The sequence below is a fragment of the Lissotriton helveticus genome, chromosome 9, assembly GCF_964261635.1.
Source record: "Lissotriton helveticus chromosome 9, aLisHel1.1, whole genome shotgun sequence".
Taxonomy (NCBI): domain Eukaryota; kingdom Metazoa; phylum Chordata; class Amphibia; order Caudata; family Salamandridae; genus Lissotriton; species Lissotriton helveticus.
This window is the reverse complement of record NC_136070.1, coordinates 612,660,272-612,680,257: the sequence shown is the minus strand read 5'-3', so window position 1 is coordinate 612,680,257 and position 19,986 is coordinate 612,660,272. Positions and strand designations below refer to the sequence as shown.

The 19,986-nt window shown below is 46.9% G+C and overlaps 1 long non-coding RNA gene across 1 annotated transcript in view; it reads left to right on the top strand.

The window, feature by feature from the left end:
* The window catches only part of LOC144782874 (uncharacterized), an 84,454-nt gene that overhangs the window by 20,864 nt on the left and 43,604 nt on the right, over positions 1–19,986 (top strand). Inside the window, exon 2 of the long non-coding RNA XR_013601295.1 lies at positions 7,066–7,141. This is a non-coding gene — a long non-coding RNA (uncharacterized LOC144782874). The remainder of the gene's footprint in view (positions 1–7,065; positions 7,142–19,986) is intronic.

Here is a 19,986-nt window from a genome sequence, read left to right as displayed (position 1 = left end):
GAGGAGAAGGCGCAGATTACGCCACGAAAGATGACCAGCGTTTGAATACGACCGGAACCGCCAAATAGCGGACCCACGGCTCGAAAATATGATGGAAAGCCGCACCAGCGGACATCCTGCAGCACAAGATAACATTGCGGTAAGGTCAGTGAGATGCTGCAAAGAGAGAACAGGAGCGGCCGGGCATGGCGCGACCCGCCTAAGGAAAAAAGGGTGAAGTCCCGGTAGAACGTGGAGAGCGAACACTGAAGTGCCCTGTCCCCACTTAAGTAGTGCTGCGGGTGCCGTGAATAATCCTCCCCTCCCCCTCGGGTGGATACTAAATTTTGGGGCACCAAGGCGCACAAGAGGGTGAAGAAACGCGCTAATGAACTGACTTTGAGAGAGCGTTTAAAAACACACGGGCACAGCTGCACTCAGTGCACAGCAGTAGCAACGAACTGATAAAGACAAGCGGGAAAGGGATCCATAAACTCCAAAATCCAACGAGATACGCATGCAGTGGGCTCGCCATAGGCCACACAGCACCACAGAGAAACTGCAGGAAGCGGCAAGATGCCGAACCCCCACTGATTGCTCGATCCACTGTGGCAAACAAGTAGCGAGACAGGTCTGAGGTGGAAAACCCGAAAGGCCGCATGTGCCGTGATTGCGCACTGGCAGGCAGCAGTGAGTACCACCCCAGCCCCAGAACGTTGTGAGGGAACCTGACCATGACTTGCTGCGATGGGGGCAGAGGCCAGCGGAGCACGCACCAAACAAAACTTGATAATTATGCCTCCACCAAGACACAGCCAGAGCTCACAGATCAGGACACCACCCCAGCGATGAGCCCTACAACAACAGAGACACCAGAAGTCACTTTGCAGGACATTATGACCACCTTAAATAACGTGCATACCTCCCTAGATTCACATATTGGATCCATTTCAATGGCACTCTCATTGATCCGGGCCGATTTTCATAAAATGTCCACCAGAGTATCGGAGATGGAAACCACTACGACAACCCTCACGAGCGACACAGCCACTCTTAAGAAGCCAGTTTGCCAACTTGAGGCAGACAACAAACTGATGGCTGCTAAACTTGAAGACCAAGAAGGTCGCTTGAGGCGGAACAACATTAGAATCATAGGCGTGCCAGAACAAACAGGAGGCTCAGCACTTGACCTATCTGTCGTAGACCTTATCAAAAATCATCTTCAGCCGCGAGGTCTCTCCAACTACTTTTCAGTGGAAAGAGCGCACCGTGTCCCAGAGGGGAACCCCAGACCGGGGGCACCTCCAAGACCCATTCTTGCTCGCATTTTCAATTTCCGGGATCGAGACGTGATACTACAGACAGCACGTATCGCCCCTCCACTACGTCTTGCACACAGTACTCTCACAATCTTTCCAGACTATATAACAGCAGTAACAAAGCAGCACCGCGGATTTCTTGAGGTGAAAAAGGAGCTGCAGAACCGTGGACTCATACTCAATGCTGTTTCCAGCAAAACTGAAAGTAGAGGTCGAGGGCAAAGCATGGGTTTTTATAATGCCTGAGGAGGCTCAAGAGTGGCTGGAGGGATGACGCCGGATCTCGAGACCCGAACGAACTGGTAGAAGATTCGGGCAACGCGTACAGGACGAATCCTCGGAGGGGTTAGAAGAGACAGGAGTACCGGGAAGATCATCGCAAGCGAGCGGAGGAGAGTAAGAGCGCCTGAACTGATAGTGAACTCTGAAACTTGTAGGAGGGCTGAGATAAAAAGCATACAGTTCCGCAAGGCTGGAACCAGAACTCACATCACCGAGTGGGGAACACTGAGACTGACGCCTCTCTTGGAGACGCTCGTGAGAAGACAAGACACCTATTAGACACAAGACGATGTTAAGTCGGTTGCATTTACTAATGCTGCATCTTCAATGTAATGAATCAGTGAACATGAATATGCCAACAAGGTACACAGTGGAGAAGGGGGAGGTTGGAAGGGGCTGTGGAAAACTCTCCCCACCATCAAGGTATCGGGGATGGGAACTAAGCACTCTGCGCAGTTGGGGAAGCGAGTAGTTCTAAATCTGTCATGCAGGGAGGAGGGTGGGCGGGGGGAAAGTTAATTGGTTTATGTTTTTTGTTATTCACATGTTCAAAGCGGGCAACGGTTGCGCACCACCACTTATGCATTGCGCCTCTGACACATTGCCATTACATCTCTACCTGCATGCGCACAGGACATGGTAAAAACGATAGTGCAGATTGAACAAGAGACCGACCCACCACTGACTCCCCTCACATCGAGTACCCCCTATCACTGCTCAAATGGAATGTTAACAGGCTTGGCGATAAAATTAAGAGAGGGCTGGTTCTACAATATTTAAAACATCATGCACCTGCAATAGCCCTGAATCAGGAAACACACCTAGTGGGCTCCTCCTGTAAAGCTATGGACAGATGGGATTTTCAGATGGTGGTGCACTCTGAGTTTACTTCAGGTTCACAAGGGGTTGGTATTTTAGTTCGGAAAACAATTTCCGCTTGTAATTAAACAGACATGGACAGATGAGCGGGGCGGCTTCGCAGCCATCACATGCCAATGGGAAGGACGAGCCTACAACATAGTGTCAGTATATATCCCTCCAGCACTTCACTCGGTGGCCTTCCCGGCACTTAGTGAATTTTTGCTCGCCCTTCCAGAGGGAGAACTCCTGATTGGTGGAGATTTCAATGCCACCGTCGATGGTGCTCTCGATCGCCAACCCCCCAGAGACCATAGCAATAAAACTTCCCAGTTCGCGGAGTTCATTGAGGCGCCCGGCCTCATAGATACTTGGCGTTTCCGCTATCATTTGAATCGACAGTTCACCTTTCATTCTGGGGTACACAATAGCCTCTCCCGGATAGCCTACATTCTAACATCTGCAGATAGACTGGGGAAAATATTGGAAATCACTACCCTACCTAGAGGCATCTTCAATCATTTCCCAGCGGTGATAAAATATGCATACCAGACTGCGACTCGACGCCGTACCTTCCCCATGTATCCAGGATATCTGCATAACCCCAAAATCCTTAAAGGCATTACTACCACAACACAACAATATTTCCACGTAAATGTACAGTCAGTCACTTCCCCAGTAACCCTCTGGGAGGCCTATAAGACAGTCCTCCGGGGGCAGTCCATCTCATCTATCACTGGTCACAAAAAAGAAAGAAATAGAGACCTTAGAACTAGAGTTGGCCCATGCTAGAGGACTCTATGCCCAAAACCCGACGAGAATTTAAAACAACAGGAGTATAAGGGATACTTAGGGGAAGATATAAGGACCAAGCTTCAGGCTACGCAGCATAAAATATACGAGGTTGGAGATAAGGCGGGGAAGCTTCTGACCTGGCTCGACAAGAGAGAGCGCGCCAGTCGGTGGATCATACAACTACAAACAGAAGATAATGAAACCATAACAGACCCACAGGAAATAATGAACAAATTAACAAAACACTACCAACAGGTGTACACACCGACATCCTCGACGACAGTCGAGGTAGCACAAGCTTTCCTCATAAATATAAGAATGCCCACACTAACGCCGGAGGCAGCCATGACGCTTGAGGCTGACCTCACAACAGACGAACTGCAACTAGCTATAGGAGCCATGCAATCAGGGAAAGCGGTGGGGCCAAACGGCATACACATTGAACTCTACAAAAGAACAGCAACCACTATCACTCCGCACCTTTTAAATATGTATGTGGCCAGCCTAGAGGCAGTGGAACTCCCACGAGATCAGCTTATAGCCACAATAGTGACGATTCATAAACCCGGGAAGCCTGCCTGGTAATGTGCATCCTACCGGCCCATATCGCTAATTAATGAAGAGGCCAAAATACTCACTAAACTCCTGGCATCTAGATTAACTCCCCATCTCACCACATTAATACATCAGGACCAATCCGGCTTCATGCCGGGTAGAAATACGGCCCTTAATCTGAGACTTCTACATGGTGTAATGGCACGTATACTCACAATTCAGGAGGCAGCTGTCATCCTCTCATTAGACGCTTGTATGGCCTTTGATATGGTTGAATGGCCCTTCCTCTTCGCAGTCCTTAAGCATCTAGGCTTTGGCCCCAAATTCTGTGCCTGGGTACAAGTGCTATACATAAAACCCCTAGGCCACGTAACAGCAAACGGTCATATATCAGAGGACTTCGTGCTGGGACGGGGAACCCGTCAAGGGTGCCCCCTCTCACCACTTCTGTTTGCCCTCATTCTGGAGCCACTGGCACCATGGATTAGGTAGGACCCGACTATAATAGGGCTCCATTGGGTGAAGGCTGGGAGGACCGCATATCAATATATGCTGATGATGTACTGTTGTATATGGCATCTCCCAGATGAATAAATTGGTAAAGAGCTGGTACGATGGTGGCATAGCACTTCCAAACATACAACTATATTATTGGGCATCCCAGTTGATGGTACTTAATCAATGGATTCACGCCCCACTAACAGACCCCGCTTTAGATCAATCAGACATGGGTTGGGGGACGGAGGAATAATGAGGGCATTATACACTAGAAAGCGGACTACACCACTGATTGGACCCACGGCACACACAGTCCAAATTTGGCAAATCGCACTTAAAAAACTAGGCTTGGATGGTGTCATAACCCAACTCACCCTATTCTGGGAAACACAACGACTAGGAAGACTTAGTAATAGTAAAGGTTTCAAACGATGTGACTCTATCGCAATATCAATGGTGGGTGATTTATGGATCAAGGAAGAGGTGGCTACCTTTTCTCATCTCCAGGAACAGTATAAAATTGCGCCCTCCGAAATATTCAGATACACACAGATCAGGCATGCACTCATGGCAGCCATACCTGCTGGTACCACACTTCCGGAGGCCTCCCCACTATGGATAGGCTATTGACAGAATACATGGACAAGAAGGCCATTTCCCTCACCTACCGCAAACTTATTAACAATACCAGATCCCACGAAACCTCCACGCGAAAAATGGTACAACGAACTTGGGGATTTAGACGACACAGACTGGCAGAAAGCGCCCTCGTTCCCGCGCAAAGTAGCGATATCTCCATGACTAAGACTGGTGCAACTGAAAATACTTCATCATACTTATTACACCAGAGTGACCCTACACAGAATAGAGGGGGTGAAAATGCGCTTTGAGGAAATGTGGGGCAGAGGGCACTTTTTATCACACACTATGGGAGTGCCCACAGATAGGGTCCGACTGGGCAACAGTTATGCAAACCATTACTCAAGTGGGTGGAGTTTCAGTTCTGCCAGAACCCAACAGATGTCTCCTAAATATTTGGGAGCCCACTGATCTCAATCACGCAACACAGGACTTGGCAACACTAGGAATGATGTTCGCCAAACGTAATATAGCTAAATACTGGGGGTCACAATCCTCTCCGATTTACCATGACTGGCGCAGGGTCATGGCTGGTGCCATGGTGGCAGAAAAGGCGACGTACGTGCACCGAGGGTGTCCTAAAAAGTGGGAGCGAGTATGGGGAGCCTGGAACAAGTATAGAGGGAACTTTTGTACTCCGCGTCTGAGTGCGTCAGATACGCACTCTGACTGAGGGAGATGAGTGAGAGATAATTGATTGTAACTTTCTGACAAAATTAATGTACTGAATGTACTGGTGTCATGACTATGTCAATGTGCTGTGAGACGTGAGATGTATATTAAGATTCAATTTGTAACCACGGTTTTTAACTTTGCCCTATCATCAATAAAAAGAATATTACAAAAAATATATATATAAATCTAAGTCATAGTTGGATCATCTATTTCTAAAAAAAAGCATAAAGTGGATTTGTGTAAATCTGAACGCTAAATTGGCAAAAGGGCATGTTCGGACTAAAAGCCATGACCATCAGATCCAAGGCCTTAGTAACCTGCTTTCGCACAGGCGGATGAACTCCACTTTCCAATGGTGAAGTGTAGAAAGCAGTCACCAAGAGTAAAAGAGATTGAGATGGATCCAGGGCCTTAGTAACCTGTTTTTGCTCAGGCACTCAAACACCACTGACCGGTGGTAAGGTATGAAGAGTGGTCGCCTTTGGTGGAAGAGACTGAGAGTGGTCAATAGGCATTGTAGGATCTGCAGGACCATCTAAGTGGTCAACCTATAAGGGTGTCACGAGATCCAATCTTACTTTCCTTGATCGCTTTTCACAAATACTACAACGTTTCGTGTTGACGTTTTTCTTCTTACCCTTTATAGTCGAAATAGAGACAGTTGTTGTATTTATTAATATTACAGAGGGCCTGCTTTTAATCTGGTTAAAAATAGGATCAAAAACATCAGTGGTATTTTGTCATGCCACTCACCTGGCTCTTGTCTGGAGAGACAATGCTGGACCTCCTATCTCTCCTAGGGTGGCGTCTGATCAGAGAATTGTAGCTGTGAATCAATTGCCACCCCAGAAGGGAAGGGAGGTTGGGCCAAAATAACTAACAGAGAGTTTTTGGTGGCTTTCACCTCAGCCACCATCGAGTAGTACATACGTCTCTTCTCAGTCCTGGAGTGCGTCATTGTGATATGTGCGTAATGTAGTACGCAGTGAGCTCTACTGCAAATACAAGTAGAGAGGTTATTCAACAAATGAGTACTCGTGAAATATTCCCTCCTACCTTTGACACGTGCACTAACAGTCACTTACACAATGATGAATCTATTGCTGCATAGACTTCCAATAATCAACTGTAACCCTTGGAGTTGTGGCACTCCCAGCAGAAGCTATATCGTGTTTTCACATTACACACTAGGTACACCTTACTTGTTCAACATTTGGCACAAGGTGCGTAAGAGTGTACTGTTGGATTCACATATTTCAGCTCAATAAAGGACGACACATAAGAATGTCACTGGGGGCTAATACCAAGGCCTTGGTATGCACATTAAATAATACCCATAATGTCTCAATGTCTAAGAGTTGTCCTGTTTTCTGATTTTCAGCATCATAAAAACAAGTATTTGGTTTATATGCTTTCCATTAGTACACTAAACTTAAGGATGGTACTTAATGTTTTTCCCCTTTAGGTGCGGCTTGTAGGGATGGTGTTCGCTGCGTCGCTGTATTTGCAAGGGAGAAGATGTTCATGTCAGAGATTCACAGGTGAGTCGTGCGGGATGGAGTTCACTGCATCACTGGATTTGCAGGGGAGAAGATGTCTGCAGTGTTGTAGCTCATCAACCAACCTCTGAAACTTCACCAGCACTTCCCTACACACCATTCGCCCTCTTGCTCCCACAGCAAAGAAATCCTCCAAATAGTAGGTCACTTTCACAGATCCAGTGGCCACTGAAAAATACACTGCAAAAATTAACTAAAATGTCCAAAAAGCAAGACATTGAAAACCCTGTCATTAAAGCCTCATCCACATCAAATTGTATGCAAACTGCATGCAAATTGTTGTCAAATCTTGTGGATGAACAGGAGCAGATGAAATTAGGATTTTGTTTTCTAAATCACAATTTGTCTTCTCCACACCTACCCCACGCTTCCCAACTACCATCATTGCATCTGTCACACTTGAGTAATAAACAGTGTTTTCCTCTTCCACAATAAAATCATTTACTGACTACACTTCCCACCATGATAAGTGATGTATAATTCTAAATTCTTGTTCTACGTTCATGGGAAGTGCTCTCAGAGGTGACACACTTAAGCGTCCTATTTAGAGCTTGGTGGACTGGGTACTCTGCCACATGGTGGAGTAGCTTGTTCACCAAACTCAGTGTGCCTACTTTATTTAGAGATGGGGGAACCTTCATGTGTTCCACTGTTGGAGCCTCCGCTGGATCTGCCAGTTGTAACCGTAAACCGACAGGCCCTACATAAATTTGGTTGTCAGTCTAAGTACCTCAGGCTGTCTGCCTTTTTTCTGGTGTGCTCTTTTCCTGTTCGGAACCATCAGAAAAAGCCAAGTAACTTTTCTGTGTGAGTGCACTGAACATGACATCTACACAGCAAAGCTACATCGCCTTCAACAATGGCTCCTCTAGAGGCACAGAGATCTCCACCAGGTAGATGGAGTTCTCCAAATATGCCAGGCTGTAGTCCACCGGGCAGTCAAGTCCATCCCTCCACTGCCCTGGAGGAACAGAGTAGCCTGTCGGGGTCTAAATAAGGCCCTGTGTTTTTTAATGGCTCTACCACTCCCTCTTCCTTGATCTTCTGTAACCTTTTCCTCACTACCTCCGGCATGGCCAGTGCAGATCTTCAATTGCTGCCCAATGCTTCTCACTTTGGCACTGATACCCCAACCTAAACCCTATCTGAAACCTCTGCAAAAGCATAACTTCATCTGTTTGGATAAAACCTTAGCCAATGGTCTAAGACACTGCACCATAACTGGTGTACATGCCCTTTCCTAAGGCCAGTTGGTTGCCACTGCCTTCTTATCATTCTAACTCATCCCACAACTGGCTGAAAGGCTTTATGATTGTTTGTCTAATCGAAAACCTTGGACATTCTTCCCTTAATTTGAAGAACTCTGTCCTGCAGAAACCTCTAATGTATGACCAGCATGTTCCTCTTACCTGCCATTGCCCTCTTACAGTTCTTCCATCTCAAATTGAATATGGTGGTTCAGAAAGGGTTGATATAGCACTGGAAACCTATGCCAACTCTGCTCGCACGATCCAGTGCAACACATATTTATGTCTAGTTGGCTCAGTAAAAATGATTGATGTTACGTCTAGGAGAGAGATCAGGGGGGCGAACCGCATGGTGAGCGATAATTGATGTACCGCTCAGTCACAACTGTATAACCCAGGATTGTATCGTGTCAAAGTTGTGATTCTTCAGATTTTATTTTAATTTCTTTTATCGTTTTCGTTTGTTGCTTTGGTTAGGTGGGGGTTATTCTATTCCAGGCATATGGAGAAATGTGTTTTGGGACTTATTGGACTATGATTGATACTTTGTCATATATGCCATGCAGACTCATTGGGAAAGTATTGTGTACATCTTTTGTTTGTCCCTTTTTTTTGCAATAAAAATGTAATTAAAATATATATATATATATATATATATATATATATATATATATATATATATATATATATATATATATATATATATATATATATATATATATATATATATATATATATATATATATATATATATATGTCTAGTTTCCTCAACTTAATCTCCCTTCCAAACGTGGAACATCTCATCATTCTGAACCCAAGCAAAGCCTCAGAATTCACTTGCATTTTCCTAATGATATTCATGTATTAAAACTTGTAAGCCACTGTCTCAATTAGTTTTAGCAATATACACTACCGTGTACCAGGAACGCTGAAATCAAATTCTCTATTGTGACTGAAAACAGTAGCTTTTTATCCAATTCTTGCTCCTCTGATTTGTTACATTCCTTAGCCCGCATCTCCATGAACTCCATGTTACATAACTATTCCTTCATGGCTTTCATCAAATGACAACCCAATGCCTTCATTTTCCCATGTCTGGTAACTTCTTATAATTGTTAAGAAGATTAAGTAATGATAAGAACATTTAGACTTCACTTTCAATTTATTTAAAAATATGTCTGTGTAAATTTATGCTAGTACAACATGCTTTTGGTTCAGAGTCCTTCAGCCTCTTGATAACAATCAAGACACACTAGTCCAATTAAATTCTTTGGTTTCTGCAAAAGGGGGCAAACGTGACAGCTAGTCCACTCTTGTTGTGGGTCTCACTGTCCATGAAATCCCTTGACATGCAGGTCGGTTTTTCTCGGCATTGGTGTCCGGTCTGGACACAGCAAGCCTTGGTTACTGCAAGGGGTCTAGTAACCCAGGTATAGGTGTTGTGCGGCTCCTGTCAGTCCTGGTGTCCACACACTTGGAGGGAGGATGGATCTGACCTGTAGCAGCATGGCTACCTCTTCCTAGACTGCTGCTGTGTCGATAGTCCCCGTGGACAGCAGGTCGGAGTATTGGGCGTTGCCTCTTTGGTGACTGTGGCTACCGGGGAATAGCTCCTCTACTCCAAGGGAGTTTCTCAGAGGATTGGCAAAGCACTGGCAGCCCTCCGGGTTTCTTGGAGTCTGCACAGTGGCAGGACGAGTTAGTTGCTTCACGAGGGTCAGGTGCAGCAGGCAGGCTGGCAGTATTGGCGCGAAGTCAGTTGTGTTCCTCGGTTCTCGGGTCTGCAGTCTTCTTTGTCCAGTCCTTTTTTTGTGCCCTTTGAAATCTGAAGTCCTGGTATCAGGTGGTCACCTAAAAACTCAATTTAGGGGTGTTAAGGGGAGTGATGGTAGTAGCCAATGGGCCACTTCCCCCTAGGGTCACTAAACCCCAAAGATGACCACTTACTTCGGGGAGAGGGCATCACCCTGTCCCATTGTTCCTAATTCCGCCACACACAAGACGGTGGAAATCCTAAATTTGTGTTCACTTCAGGCTGTTCACCCTAGAGGTGTGTGCAGCCTGGCAATGCAAGACACATCCTGCATAGCTACTTTTCCTACCTGTCCTGGAGCCAAATGAGCCCAGTGCAGTAGGTGGCATCTCCCCTGTCTGGGGAAGTCTTGGGTCACATATCAAAGGCAGCAGAGGTCTTTGAAGCCTCCTGCCTCAATATGCTGATTTGCGAGCCTTCCTGGAGAAGGAGGTAATAACGCCCCTCTCTCCAAAGCAGACATTGTTTCTGTCCTCTGAGAGGAGGGCTTTCACCTCCAAGGGGGTCAGAAACTTGTCTGTGGTGGTAGGCTGGACTGGGCCAGTCAGCCAGCACACTAGAAGGCTAATAGGGTTCAGGGCGTATCTCTGAGGCACACTCAAGGGTATGTATTAATACATCCATTAGTGTGGATTTATTAATACGAGGTGTTTGATACCAAACACTGTAATTTTCAGTGAAGCCATTATGTAGCTGGGAAACTCATTTTGACCAGTGCCCAGTACATACCTTGAGGGCTTCCCTGTTCACTAGTACTGTCAGTAATTGAACTGGGCAGCACAGGGGCATATCTGCCCATGCAGATATGTCCTTACATGTAATATAATGCACCCTGCCTTAGGCTGTAAGGCCTGCTGTAGGGGGACGTACAAATATTACATGCAGTGTTAGGGATGTGGCACACAAGAGTGTGTCATAATGTGTTTTCACTTTTTAGAGCACCTTGTCAAGCAACCTGCAGTTTGGTGATGTGTCCCTTAGAGTGGCATAAGAAGTGCTACAGATTTTAGGGACCCTCTTTAGTACCTATGCCCTAGGTACCAGAGTTACCACTTAGTAGGGACTTGCAGAGGTGCTAAAAGCCTGGTCAATTTGGGGATCAATTGACTAGTTGTCTTGTTTTAGGGAAAGCATATTGACACTGTGGACCTGGTAAGCAGGAATCAAGTGCACTTGAGTCAAAGTTGCATCAAATACCAGGCAAAAAGTGGGGGACTACTGCAACAAAAAACCCAGTTTCCTACACCAATGCACAGCAAGGAACTACACTCCCCAGTTTTAGTACCTTTTAACTTGACGTAAACCAAATTAGACCTTGAATAGCATTGTTTCTTTAAAATCCTTAATTAATTAATGTTATCATGACATTTCCTTAGTTTTCTTTGTATTCAGTATCCCAAACCACTGTAGATAGTTAGGGTTTTGGAAATAATACGAGTCACAAATATCGTTTTATCTCAAATTAAAAGTTGGTAACATTGCAGTGTAGTTCCGCTCTGTATATTGAGAGCCACTGACCCGATTTGACCAATTTCCTAAACTTCACCAACTCACCCAGTTACTCCAGATGGTAATTTACTTTTCCCTCACCTTACTCCCCCAGCAAATTTAACTTCTGCAGTCACTAGTACATCTCCTTTTAACTCCTCTGCGTGCATTCTATTTCTTATACGCCCACTTTGTTACCATATTTTACCTTAGTCCCCACTCCATTTTCCACTGGCTCTTCCTGGCCCCCAAGAGTCATTCTCATTCCTCTCATCCCAGAACTTTTCAGCCACCTTTACACCCCTGTAAGTATAATGAGAGTATTCTCTTCTTGTGGGCACCATCACATGGGTCATACCAATGGTGTAACAGTAGCCCCTGCGGTGCGTGCCCTAGCTCTAGGGAGCACTCTCCGGCACTGTGCACAGGCGGTGGGGCCCCTGGCCTTAAAGCTCCTAAGTCTGGAGCATGGGGTACCCCCTCTGTGAACTGTGCAGGCACCCTTCAAGTTTCATTACGCCTCTGGGTCACAACTCACCGTTCCCCTAGAGTTGTTCCAGGTGCTACAGGTGTCAGTACCACTCCAGTGGCCTACTCTGCCAGTATTTTTTCTCCCTGCTTGCCTGGCCATGCAAACCAGGCAAGCGAGCACCCTTGGAAGCCCACAGACTGATTCAGGCAATTGCTGTTATCTTTCTCCTGGACCTCCCTTGACCTCTGCTCAAACTACTCACCTATTCCTCGCCCTGATTATGTTGTAACCATCCAACTCCCCACAGCCATGGTTGCTCCCCCCCCCCACCCAAGTCTTAGTGGACTTCACCACCTTGCTGCCAACCATGTCTTCTGAAGCACTGTCATCTCTTGCTCTCCCACCCCCCACAGCTGTAACCCACTAGGGTCACAGTGCCCAAGCGGCCCACTCTTTTGTGCAGTGTCAAGTGCAGCCAACCTGCTCAGCTCTTCCTCACTGCTTGTCTCATAAAACCCCTTGAAATACCTTTGGCTACTGTGTGGAAGATTCCAAAATATTCTCTTTCCCTGGCTCTATGCCCAACTCCCTCTGCTCATCTTATACTGTGAGCATGCGCCTGCCCGCGGCTGCCACTGTGCACCAAGGATTCTTCCACCAGTGTCCTTGAGCCCCTAACTCTCTTACCAACAAACATCCTATTTAGGCACTTGCTTGAAAAGTCATTTCACGAACAAGGAGGCAAACACTACTGCCACCACCCCACCTCAGATCTCAGTGTTGGCTTCCGCCATCAGCTGCTGCACCTCCCTCCAGGGATCAGCACATCAACCGTCATCAAGGCCTATGCTAAGGACACTGGTAAGATCCACTGCATGCAGTTTAAAAACAAGCATTGGAAATGCAATAGGTCTCGCAATAGAATAGTTAGACATTTTTCTTTTTGCAAATGGAAGAGTGGCGTTGCGTGGATGAGTGGCGTTGCGTGGATGAGTGGCGTTGCGTGGATGAGTGGCGTGTGTGAGTGGCGTTGCGTGTGTGAGTGGCATTGCGTGTGTGAGTGGCGTTGCGTATGTGAGTGGCGTAGCGTGTGTGAGTGGCGTTGCGTGTGTGAGTGGCGTTGCGTGTGTGAAGGATTGGTAGTGCGGGCACTGCTGCTTGGGGTATCTGCGAGATTTGTGTAAGTAAATGGAGAGGGGGGAGAGAGTTGTAAGAGAGAGTGAAAGAGGCAGAATCGTTGAGAGGAAAAGAAAGTGCGAATCTGTAAGCTGAGAGATGTGGCATAACAGAAGGATTGGTAGTGCGGGCACTGCTGCTTGGGGTATCTGCGAGATTTGTGTAAGTAAATGGAGAGGGGGGAGAGAGTTGGAAGAGAGAGTGAAAGAGGCAGAAACGTGGAGAGTAAAAGAAAGAGCGAAGGAATATGTAAGCTGAGAGATGTGGCATAACAGAAGGATTGGTAGTGCGGGCACTGCTGCTTGGGGTATCTGCGAGATTTGTGTAAGTAAATGGAGAGGGGGGAGAGAGTTGGAAGAGAGAGTGAAAGAGGCAGAAACGTGGAGAGTAAAAGAAAGAGCGAAGGAATATGTAAGCTGAGAGATGTGGCATAACAGAAGGCTTGGTAGTGCGGGCACTGCTGCTTGTGGTATCTGCGAGATTTGTGTAAGTAAATGGAGAGGGGGGAGAGAGTTGTAAGAGAGAGTGAAAGAGGCAGAAACGTTGAGAGGAAAAGAAAGTGCGAATCTGTAAGCTGGGAGATGTGGCATAACAGAAGGATTGGTAGTGCGGGCACTGCTGCTTGGGGTATCTGCGAGATTTGTGTAAGTAAATGGAGAGGGGGGAGAGAGTTGGAAGAGAGAGTGAAAGAGGCAGAAACGTGGAGAGTAAAAGAAAGAGCGAAGGAATCTGTAAGCTGGGAGATGTGGCATAACAGAAGGATTGGTAGTGCGGGCACTGCTGCTTGGGGTATCTGCGAGATTTGTGTAAGTAAATGGAGAGGGGGGAGAGAGTTGGAAGAGAGAGTGAAAGAGGCAGAAACGTGGAGAGTAAAAGAAAGAGCGAAGGAATCTGTAAGCTGAGAGATGTGGCATAACAGAAGGATTGGTAGTGCGGGCACTGCTGCTTGGGGTATCTGCGAGATTTGTGTAAGTAAATGGAGAGGGGGGAGAGAGTTGGAAGAGAGAGTGAAAGAGGCAGAAACGTGGAGAGTAAAAGAAAGAGCGAAGGAATCTGTAAGCTGAGAGATGTGGCATAACAGAAGGATTGGTAGTGCGGGCACTGCTGCTTGGGGTATCTGCGAGATTTGTGTAAGTAAATGGAGAGGGGGGAGAGAGTTGGAAGAGAGAGTGAAAGAGGCAGAAACGTGGAGAGTAAAAGAAAGAGCGAAGGAATCTGTAAGCTGAGAGATGTGGCATAACAGAAGGATTGGTAGTGCGGGCACTGCTGCTTGGGGTATCTGCGAGATTTGTGTAAGTAAATGGAGAGGGGGGAGAGAGTTGGAAGAGAGAGTGAAAGAGGCAGAAACGTGGAGAGTAAAAGAAAGAGCGAAGGAATATGTAAGCTGAGAGATGTGGCATAACAGAAGGCTTGGTAGTGCGGGCACTGCTGCTTGTGGTATCTGCGAGATTTGTGTAAGTAAATGGAGAGGGGGGAGAGAGTTGTAAGAGAGAGTGAAAGAGGCAGAAACGTTGAGAGGAAAAGAAAGTGCGAATCTGTAAGCTGGGAGATGTGGCATAACAGAAGGATTGGTAGTGCGGGCACTGCTGCTTGGGGTATCTGCGAGATTTGTGTAAGTAAATGGAGAGGAGGGAGAGAGTTGGAAGAGAGAGTGAAAGAGGCAGAAACGTGGAGAGTAAAAGAAAGAGCGAAGGAATATGTAAGCTGAGAGATGTGGCATAACAGAAGGATTGGTAGTGCGGGCACTGCTGCTTGGGGTATCTGCGAGATTTGTGTAAGTAAATGGAGAGGGGGGAGAGAGTTGGAAGAGAGTGAAAGAGGCAGAAACGTGGAGAGTAAATGAAAGTGCAAAGGAATCTGTAAACTGAGAGATGTGGCATAACAGAAGGATTGGTAGTGCGGGCACTGCTGCTTGGGGTATCTGCGAGATTTGTGTAAGTAAATGGAGAGGGGGAGAGAGTTGTAAGAGAGAGTGAAAGAGGCAGAATCGTTGAGAGGAAAAGAAAGTGCGAATCTGTAAGCTGAGAGATGTGGCATAACAGAAGGATTGGTAGTGCGGGCACTGCTGCTTGGGGTATCTGCGAGATTTGTGTAAGTAAATGGAGAGGGGGGAGAGAGTTGGAAGAGAGAGTGAGAGAGGCAGAAACGTGGAGAGTAAAAGAAAGAGCGAAGGAGGATTGGTAGTGCGGGCACTGCTGCTTGGGGTATCTGCGAGATTTGTGTAAGTAAATGGAGAGGGGGGAGAGAGTTGGAAGAGAGAGTGAAAGAGGCAGAAACGTTGAGAGGAAAAGAAAGAGCGAAGGAATCTGTAAGCTGAGAGATGTGGCATAACAGAAGGCTTGGTAGTGCGGTAGTGCGGGCACTGCTGCTTGGGGTATCTGCGAGATTTGTGTAAGTAAATGGAGAGGGGGGAGAGAGTTGGAAGAGAGAGTGAAAGAGGCAGAAATGTGGAGAGTAAAAGAAAGAGCGAAGGAATATGTAAGCTGAGAGATGTGGCATAACAGAAGGATTGGTAGTGCGGGCACTGCTGCTTGGGGTATCTGCGAGATTTGTGTAAGTAAATGGAGAGGGGGGAGAGAGTTGGAAGAGAGAGTGAAAGAGGCAGAAACGTGGAGAGTAAAAGAAAGAGCGAAGGAATATGTAAGCTGAGAGATGTGGCATAACAGAAGGATTGGTAGTGCGGGCACTGCTGCTTGGGGTATCTGCGAGATTTGTGTAAGTAAATGGAGAGGGGGGAGAGAGTTGGAAGAGAGAGTGAAAGAGGCAGAAACGTGGAGAGTAAAAGAAAGAGCGAAGGAATATGTAAGCTGAGAGATGTGGCATAACAGAAGGCTTGGTAGTGCGGGCACTGCTGCTTGTGGTATCTGCGAGATTTGTGTAAGTAAATGGAGAGGGGGGAGAGAGTTGTAAGAGAGAGTGAAAGAGGCAGAAACGTTGAGAGGAAAAGAAAGTGCGAATCTGTAAGCTGGGAGATGTGGCATAACAGAAGGATTGGTAGTGCGGGCACTGCTGCTTGGGGTATCTGCGAGATTTGTGTAAGTAAATGGAGAGGGGGGAGAGAGTTGGAAGAGAGAGTGAAAGAGGCAGAAACGTGGAGAGTAAAAGAAAGAGCGAAGGAATCTGTAAGCTGGGAGATGTGGCATAACAGAAGGATTGGTAGTGCGGGCACTGCTGCTTGGGGTATCTGCGAGATTTGTGTAAGTAAATGGAGAGGGGGGAGAGAGTTGGAAGAGAGAGTGAAAGAGGCAGAAACGTGGAGAGTAAAAGAAAGAGCGAAGGAATCTGTAAGCTGAGAGATGTGGCATAACAGAAGGATTGGTAGTGCGGGCACTGCTGCTTGGGGTATCTGCGAGATTTGTGTAAGTAAATGGAGAGGGGGGAGAGAGTTGGAAGAGAGAGTGAAAGAGGCAGAAACGTGGAGAGTAAAAGAAAGAGCGAAGGAATCTGTAAGCTGAGAGATGTGGCATAACAGAAGGATTGGTAGTGCGGGCACTGCTGCTTGGGGTATCTGCGAGATTTGTGTAAGTAAATGGAGAGGGGGGAGAGAGTTGGAAGAGAGAGTGAAAGAGGCAGAAACGTGGAGAGTAAAAGAAAGAGCGAAGGAATCTGTAAGCTGAGAGATGTGGCATAACAGAAGGATTGGTAGTGCGGGCACTGCTGCTTGGGGTATCTGCGAGATTTGTGTAAGTAAATGGAGAGGGGGGAGAGAGTTGGAAGAGAGAGTGAAAGAGGCAGAAACGTGGAGAGTAAAAGAAAGAGCAAAGGAATATGTAAGCTGAGAGATGTGGCATAACAGAAGGCTTGGTAGTGCGGGCACTGCTGCTTGTGGTATCTGCGAGATTTGTGTAAGTAAATGGAGAGGGGGGAGAGAGTTGTAAGAGAGAGTGAAAGAGGCAGAAACGTTGAGAGGAAAAGAAAGTGCGAATCTGTAAGCTGGGAGATGTGGCATAACAGAAGGATTGGTAGTGCGGGCACTGCTGCTTGGGGTATCTGCGAGATTTGTGTAAGTAAATGGAGAGGAGGGAGAGAGTTGGAAGAGAGAGTGAAAGAGGCAGAAACGTGGAGAGTAAAAGAAAGAGCGAAGGAATATGTAAGCTGAGAGATGTGGCATAACAGAAGGATTGGTAGTGCGGGCACTGCTGCTTGGGGTATCTGCGAGATTTGTGTAAGTAAATGGAGAGGGGGGAGAGAGTTGGAAGAGAGTGAAAGAGGCAGAAACGTGGAGAGTAAATGAAAGTGCAAAGGAATCTGTAAACTGAGAGATGTGGCATAACAGAAGGATTGGTAGTGCGGGCACTGCTGCTTGGGGTATCTGCGAGATTTGTGTAAGTAAATGGAGAGGGGGAGAGAGTTGTAAGAGAGAGTGAAAGAGGCAGAATCGTTGAGAGGAAAAGAAAGTGCGAATCTGTAAGCTGAGAGATGTGGCATAACAGAAGGATTGGTAGTGCGGGCACTGCTGCTTGGGGTATCTGCGAGATTTGTGTAAGTAAATGGAGAGGGGGGAGAGAGTTGGAAGAGAGAGTGAGAGAGGCAGAAACGTGGAGAGTAAAAGAAAGAGCGAAGGAGGATTGGTAGTGCGGGCACTGCTGCTTGGGGTATCTGCGAGATTTGTGTAAGTAAATGGAGAGGGGGGAGAGAGTTGGAAGAGAGAGTGAAAGAGGCAGAAACGTTGAGAGGAAAAGAAAGAGCGAAGGAATCTGTAAGCTGAGAGATGTGGCATAACAGAAGGCTTGGTAGTGCGGTAGTGCGGGCACTGCTGCTTGGGGTATCTGCGAGATTTGTGTAAGTAAATGGAGAGGGGGGAGAGAGTTGGAAGAGAGAGTGAAAGAGGCAGAAATGTGGAGAGTAAAAGAAAGAGCGAAGGAATATGTAAGCTGAGAGATGTGGCATAACAGAAGGATTGGTAGTGCGGGCACTGCTGCTTGGGGTATCTGCGAGATTTGTGTAAGTAAATGGAGAGGGGGGAGAGAGTTGGAAGAGAGAGTGAAAGAGGCAGAAACGTGGAGAGTAAAAGAAAGAGCGAAGGAATCTGTAGGCTGAGAGATGTGGCATAACAGAAGGATTGGTAGTGCGGGCACTGCTGCTTGGGGTATCTGCGAGATTTGTGTAAGTAAATGGAGAGGGGGGAGAGAGTTGGAAGAGAGAGTGAAAGAGGCAGAAACGTGGAGAGTAAAAGAAAGAGCGAAGGAATATGTAAGCTGAGAGATGTGGCATAACAGAAGGATTGGTAGTGCGGGCACTGCTGCTTGGGGTATCTGCGAGATTTGTGTAAGTAAATGGAGAGGGGGGAGAGAGTTGGAAGAGAGAGTGAAAGAGGCAGAAACGTGGAGAGTAAAAGAAAGAGCGAAGGAATCTGTAAGCTGAGAGATGTGGCATAACAGAAGGATTGGTAGTGCGGGCACTGCTGCTTGGGGTATCTGCGAGATTTGTGTAAGTAAATGGAGAGGGGGGAGAGAGTTGGAAGAGAGAGTGAAAGAGGCAGAAACGTGGAGAGTAAATGAAAGTGCGAAGGAATCTGTAAACTGAGAGATGTGGCATAACAGAAGGATTGGTAGTGCGGGCACTGCTGCTTGGGGTATCTGCGAGATTTGTGTAAGTAAATGGAGAGGGGGAGAGAGTTGTAAGAGAGAGTGAAAGAGGCAGAATCGTTGAGAGGAAAAGAAAGTGCGAATCTGTAAGCTGAGAGATGTGGCATAACAGAAGGATTGGTAGTGCGGGCACTGCTGCTTGGGGTATCTGCGAGATTTGTGTAAGTAAATGGAGAGGGGGGAGAGAGTTGGAAGAGAGAGTGAAAGAGGCAGAAACGTGGAGAGTAAAAGAAAGAGCGAAGGAATATGTAAGCTGAGAGATGTGGCATAACAGAAGGATTGGTAGTGCGGGCACTGCTGCTTAGGGTATCTGCGAGATTTGTGTAAGTAAATGGAGAGGGGGGAGAGAGTTGGAAGAGAGAGTGAAAGAGGCAGAAACGTGGAGAGTAAAAGAAAGAGCGAAGGAATATGTAAGCTGAGAGATGTGGCATAACAGAAGGATTGGTAGTGCGGGCACTGCTGCTTGGGGTATCTGCGAGATTTGTGTAAGTAAATGGAGAGGGGGGAGAGAGTTGGAAGAGAGAGTGAAAGAGGCAGAAACGTGGAGAGTAAAAGAAAGAGCGAAGGAATATGTAAGCTGAGAGATGTGGCATAACAGAAGGATTGGTAGTGCGGGCACTGCTGCTTAGGGTTTCTGCGAGATTTGTGTAAGTAAATGGAGAGGGGGGAGAGAGTTGGAAGAGAGAGTGAAAGAGGCAGAAACATGGAGAGTAAAAGAAAGAGCGAAGGAATATGTAAGCTGAGAGATGTGGCATAACAGAAGGATTGGTAGTGCGGGCACTGCTGCTTGGGGTATCTGCGAGATTTGTGTAAGTAAATGGAGAGGGGGAGAGAGTTGGAAGAGAGAGTGAAAGAGGCAGAAACGTGGAGAGTAAAAGAAAGAGCGAAGGAATCTGTAAGCTGAGAGATGTGGCATAACAGAAGGATTGGTAGTGCGGGCACTGCTGCTTGGGGTATCTGCGAGATTTGTGTAAGTAAATGGAGAGGGGGGAGAGAGTTGGAAGAGAGAGTGAAAGAGGCAGAAACGTGGAGAGTAAAAGAAA